This window comes from Natrix helvetica (genome assembly GCF_964273705.1).
Source record: "Natrix helvetica genome assembly, chromosome: W".
Taxonomy (NCBI): Eukaryota; Metazoa; Chordata; class Lepidosauria; order Squamata; family Natricidae; genus Natrix; species Natrix helvetica.
The window spans coordinates 1,097,632-1,104,462 of NC_138555.1; positions in this window are offsets into that span (position 1 = coordinate 1,097,632).

Sequence of the window (6,831 nt, forward strand, 5' to 3'; positions counted from 1 at the left end):
GCCAATTAGGTTAATTGGTGGGCTCTCAAGGCACTCCTCCACTGGCTCTATCCATCACCTGTAGAGATGACCTTGGTTCCCACAAGAAAATTCTGTGTTATGTCTAGCAAAGCATTCCTTCTTCCTTTCCCCATCCTCACTCTGCATGGCAACTGAGGAATAGAAAAATGGCCTCTGCCAGATTTAATTCGAAGTTGATGTCAAGAACAAGATTACAATGTTCTTGAGAGTGCCTGCTTTTGTTGGCTTCGCTAGTCGGACCGTTGGCAGCAGGAGCTGCAAAAGTCAGCCAGATTACTCACGAGGAAGCAGCCTGGCCCCTCTTGATGGCTGCACTGGAAGCTGGCTATTTAGCACAGCAGCCAGATGGAGGCGATGCTGGGAACAACGTGTCCATTTCCTAGCGGTGTGTTTTCTGGTTGTCGTGATTCCTGCCTTGCTTTCAAATGACCCCATGCCCCGACTTTGGGTCATGCCTTGTGAACTCTGGATTTTTCATGCCTCCTGAACCCACTTGTGTTGTGCATTTAATTTGGCCAAATGGATTTATTTTGATCGGGAAGTTTTCTGATGCCTAGTGGACACACTGGCCATTGCTCAGTGGACTAGCCTTGATCTGTTTGTGGCAGGACTTATGTTTGGACAGTTCGGGATTTTTAGTGAAGGGAGTTGTGGGGAAAATATTGGTAAACCCACTAAGCCAGTGATGTGTGTACGAGTGAGTGAGTGGGACAGTGCATGTCTTAGTATTGATGGCAGGGCCCTTCTCCCTCCCTCCCGAAATCCCGCAGGGGTTGCCTTCTTATTGGCCTCTTATCCAGCTCTTCCCTGGGATGGGAGCATCCTCGCGACAGTCATAAAGCATGCCCAGCTGGGATCTCAATGACGTCCCCTCCCTCGGCCAGGCTCGGCTCCTCCATGTTGCTGATGCTTCTGTTGACCTGCAAGAGAGAAGAACTGTCCGGCAAGGGCAGACACTGACCAATGACTCTGTGAGGGGATGAGAGATGTGGGCAGGGGTCATTCCCACCCCCTGATGCTTGTCTTGGTTTGGCTGAGTATGGATCCTCCTTACTTACTTACTTACTTTATTTAGATTTCTAGACCGCCCCCTCTCCCGAAAGGGACTCCGAACAAAGCAGTGGGGCAGGGACAGCCTCCACAGGCAGTGCTGAATTGGTCTCTGGTCTCCAAACGAGCCCTTTCTCGGGTGAGGGTGAGGTTCCCCTGGAGAGGGACCTACGGGGCAGACGAGCGTTCCTGGTCAGGGCCACGTCCCTTGAATTAATTCAGAGGCTCCCCCTAGGATTGGTGGGGCATCGTAAGGACCACACTTCCAATGGGGACAGGGGCCCTTTTTCCTTTACATTATTCTTATTATATTAATAACATAATATTATTATGTATTGTATTGTACTGTACTATACTATACTATATTAATTATATTATACTATACTATATTATATTAATTATATTATGCTATACTATATTATATTAATTATATTATACTATACTATATTATATTAATTATATTATGCTATACTATATTATACTAATTATGCAATACAATAGTAGAGTTGGAAGGGACCTTGGAGGTCTTCTAGTCCAACCCCCTGCCTAGGCAGGAAACCCTATACCGTTCCAGACAAATGGCTATCCAACATCTTCTTAAAGACTTCCAGTGTTGGGGCATTCACAACTTCTGGAGGAAACTTCTGTTCCACTGATTAATTGTTCTCACTGTCAGGAAGTTTCTCCTCAGTTCTAAGTTGCTTCTCTCCTTGATTAGTTTCCACCCATTGCTTCTTGTTCTACCCTCAGGTGCCTTGGAGAATAGTTTGACTCCCTCTTCTTTGTGGCAACCCCTGAGATATTGGAACACTGCTATCCTGTCTCCCCTAGTCCTTCTTTCTCTTAAGCTAGACATACCTAGTTCCTGCAACTGTTCTTCATATGTTTTAGTCTCCAGTCCCCTAATCCTCTTTGTTGCTCTTCTCTGCACTCTTTCTAGAGTCTCCACATCTTTTTTACATCGTGGCGACCAGAACTGAATGCAGTATTCCAAGTGTGGCCTTACCAAGGCCTTATAAAGTGGTATTAACACTTCACGTGATCTTGATTCTATCCCTCTGTTGATGTAGCCTAGAACTGTGTTGGCTTTTTTGGCAGCTGCTGTACACGGCTGGCTCATATTTAAATGGTTGTCCACTAGAACTCCAAGATCCCTCTCACAGTTGCTACTGTTGAGGAAGGTACCACCTATACTGTACCTGTGCATTCCGTTTTTGTTGCCTAAATGTAGAACCTTACTTTTTTCACCATTGAATTTCATTTTATTAGATAGTGCCCAATGTTCAAGTTTGTCAAGATCCTTCTGTATCTTAAGCCTGTCTTCTGGAGTGTTGGCTATTCCTGCCAGCTTGGTATCATCTGCAAATTTGATGAGTTCCCCATTTATTCCCTCATCCAAATCATTGATGAAGATGTTGAAGAGTACTGGGCCTAAAACAGAGCCTTGGGGTACTCCACTGCATACTTCCCTCCATGTAGATGCAGTTCCATTGAGGACTACACGTTGAGTGCGGTTGGTCAGCCAGTTACGAATCCATCTGGTGGTGATGCTGTCTAACCCACATTCTTCTACTTTATCTAGTAGTAGGTTATGGTCTACCTTATCAAAAGCCTTACTGAAGTCCAAGTAAACTATATCAACGGCATTCCTCTGGTCCACTAATTTTGTCACATTATCAAAGAATGCAATAAGATTAGTCTGGCATGATCTGTTTTTGACAAATCCATGTTGACTTTTGGCTATTACTTTGTTTGCTTCTAGGTGTTCGCAAATTCGTTGCTTGATTATTTTTTCCAGAATCTTTCCTGGTATTGAGGTCAGGCTGATAGGTCTGTAGTTTCCTGGATCTAATTTTTTCCCTTTTTTGAAGATGGGAACCCCATCAGCTCTTTTCCAGTCCTCTGGTAGTTCCCCGGTGTTCCAGGATCTCTGAAAGATATAATTCAGTGGTTCTGAGATCTCGTCTGCTAGTTCCTTCAGAACCCTGGGGTGTAATCCATCCGGTCCTGGTGATTTGAACTCATCTAGGGTAGACAGGTGCTCACTTACCATTTTCTTCCCTATTTCAATTTGTGTTCCTAATCTGATTTTTGTGGTGCTGCTTTTGACAGGTTGGACTGTTTTATCCCTTTGTGTAAAGACAGATGCAAAACATGAGTTAAATAGTTCTGCTTTCTCCCTGTTGCTTGTCACCTTCTTGCCACTTTCTCCTAGCAATGGACTAATTGTTTCTTTAACTTTTTTCTTGTTTTTAACATGTTGGAAGAAGCTTTTTTTGTTAATTTTTACTTTTGTGGCAAGCCTTTCTTCATTGTGAGCCTTAGCTTTCCTCACTTCATCTTTACAGGCTCGGGCTGTTTGCTGATATTCTGCCTTAGTTATGTCCCCCTCCTTCCACTTTTTATACTTACCTTTTTTGTCTTTCAGTTTGTCAGATAGTTCTTTATGCAGCCATGCTGGTTTCTTTTGGGAGCTGATATTTTTCTTCTTCATTGGTATTGTGCTAGACTGGGCTTTTGTAATCTCGTTTTTCAAAATTTCCCAAGCTTCTTGAGTTGTTTTCCCCTTGAGGATTCTCATCCATGGAATTTTTCCCAAGCTCTCTCTAAGTTTATTGAAATTAGCTTTCTTAAAGTCCAAGACTCTAGTTTGGCTTTGTTCTACTACTTGTGTTTGGATAATGTTGAATTCCAATATTGCATGGTCACTTGCCCCGAGGGTTCCTATGGCTTCAACACCTTCTATCATTTCCTCTCTGTTAGTGAGGATTAAGTCCAATATGGCTGATCCCCTTGTTCCCTTCTCTACTTTTTGGAAAACAAAGTTGTCTGCTAGGTTTCTTAAGAACCTGTTGGATCTTCCACTTGGTGCAGAGTTTGTTTCCCAGTTGATGTCAGGGTAGTTAAAATCTCCCATTACTATTGTGGTGTGCTTCCTACATACCTTAGTTAGCTGACTAGCAAAAAGTTCATCTACTTCCTCTGCTTGGTTGGGTGGCCTGTAGTATAGACCTATGGCAGTGTCATTTCCCCCACAACCTTTAATATTGACCCAAATGCATTCAAGATAGTTCTCATCATTGTTGTGTTCTATTTCTGTAGAGATGTAGTTATTTCTTATATATATAGTGCAACTCCACCTCCTCTTTTATTTGGTCTATTTCTTTTAAATAATTTAAATCCTTCTAGCTGTATGTTCCATTTGTCGGTTTCATCCCACCAAGTTTCTGTAATGGCAATAATGTAGTATCTGCCCTCTTTTACTTGAATTTCTAATTTGCCCTGTTTATTCCTCATACTCTGTGCATTGGTGTATAGACATTTGAGTCCATTTTGATTGACCCTGTGTTTACTGTCTACATAACCTGTGTTATGACTGACTGCCCCTATTTTCTTGCCACTTGTGTGATTCATGCACATGGTATGGCAATCACTATTAAATGCTTGGTTTTGCTTGACAGCAGGAGTGATAATCTTACCCACACATACATCTATGTTACATGCACTTATAACCCTATGGATTTTAGTTTGCTGAGGACAGAAATGTTCTGTATCTACTAATTCTCTGTCCCCGCTCTTCAGTTTAAATGTTTATCAAGAAAATCTGTGAATTTAATGCTAAGTAACTCAGTCCCTTTCTTGGATGGGTGCAACCCATCTCTTTTGTACAGTTTTTCATTGGACCAGCTACAGGCATCATGACTAATAAAACCAAAGCCTTCCCTTTTACACCACTCCTTTAGCCAAACATTAAACTCTGCTACACGCTGGCCCTTCCCTTTTTCTTCCTTCTATACAGGTAAAACCTCTGAAAAGATAAGCCTACAACCTATACTATTAAGTTCATATCCCAAGTTCTGGATATATTATGTATAGCATAATTATATTATGCTATACTATATTATATTAATTATATTATGCTATACTATATTATACTAATTTTATTATGCTATACCATATTATATTAATTATATTATGCTATACTGTATTATATTAATTATATTATGCTATACTATATTATATTAATTATATTATGCTATACTATATTATACTAATTTTATTATGCTATATCATATTATATTAATTATATTATGCTATACTATACTATATTATATTAATTATATTATACTATACTATATTATATTAATTATATTATGCTATACTGTATTATACTAATTATATTATGCTATACTATGTTATATTAATTATATTATGCTATACTATATTATACTAATTTTATTATGCTATACCATATTATATTAATTATATTATGCTATACCATATTATATTAATTATATTATGCTATACTATATTATATTAATTATATACCAGTGATGGTTAAGCTTTTTTGGATCACGTGCCAGAAGCGGGGGGGGGGAGCGCAGGGGGGTTTGTGTGTGTGTGTGTGTGTGTGTGGTACACACACCCATAATGCTATGCGCACAACCCAGTGTACATGCGCACACGACACCCCCTGCGCAAATGCACGTGCAAATAGCGTGACCCCCTCTGCTCTTGGCCTCTTTTTTCACCCTCCCCAGGCTCCAGAGGCTTTATAGGAGCCTGGGGAGGGTGAAAACCGCCTTCCTCCCCCCGGAGACCCTCCAGAGGCTTCAGGAGCTTCCCTGAAGCCTCCGGAGATGGAAAACCCACCCCTAAGGGCAAACCGGAAGTTCAGGAACAGACGTCCGGTTTTCCTCTAGCGGAAGAGCTGTGAGGGCAACGCTTAACTTTACTATCCTGTACTGTACTATTATATTACATTATATTAAACTATATATTTATTATATTAATTATAATATTACACTGTACTATTCTGTTCTATTATTGTATTAATATATAACATTATGTATAATTATATAATATTATATAATAATATTAACATTACAATTTTAATACTGTCCTTGTCCTGAGAGGGAGCTGGCAGGAGTTGCCATCAACCCAGAAGACGAGCTCAGCATCCAAAAGGATCTCGAGAGACTTGAACAATGACATGGAATTCAACACGGAGAAAAGCAAGGATTTACACCTTGGCAGGAAAAACCAAAGGTGCAAATACAAATTACATCTGGCTCAAAAACCGTCACTGGGAGAAGGACCTGGGAGTCCAAGTGGACGATCGCTTAGCGTGAGCTAGCCGTATATGGCAGCAGCCAAAAAAGGTAATGCGATCCTCGGTTGCATAAACAGAGGCATAGAATCAAAACCACGCAAAGAATTAGTACCGCTGGCAGCCTCTATGTATCACTTGCTTGCCATCAGCTGCCATAGTAATGGAGAGAGGGGGGTTTATGGTATTTGGGAGGGGAATCATGCTGGTGGAGACATCTCGAAAGAGAGAGTTTTGTTCTTACCATCTTCTGCGCATGCTGAAGGGTCGTGTTTGGGTTTGGTCAAGGCCAACCATCTCTGCATACCAACTGAATGGGGCCACTTGAATATGTGCCCCACATGTCACCTTTGGGAGTTGGAGATTGGACATTGTGTCGGGGTAACTGGGGGGAGGGTTTTGGGTAAACATTTGATATATACAAGTTCGCGCCTTTTTGCCTCAGATCTTGCTTCACTTCATATCCAGTAAAAGTGCCTTTTCTCTAAAATCAATGGAGTTGGCAGTTTCCTTCCTTGGATTTTGAAGGAAGCACGTCTGACATCTGCTTTGTAAAGCCTTAGTAAGGCCACACTGGAATCCTGCGTCCAGTTTTGGTCACATTACAAAACCCATGTTGAGACTTTGGGGGAAGTGCGGAGAAGAGCAAC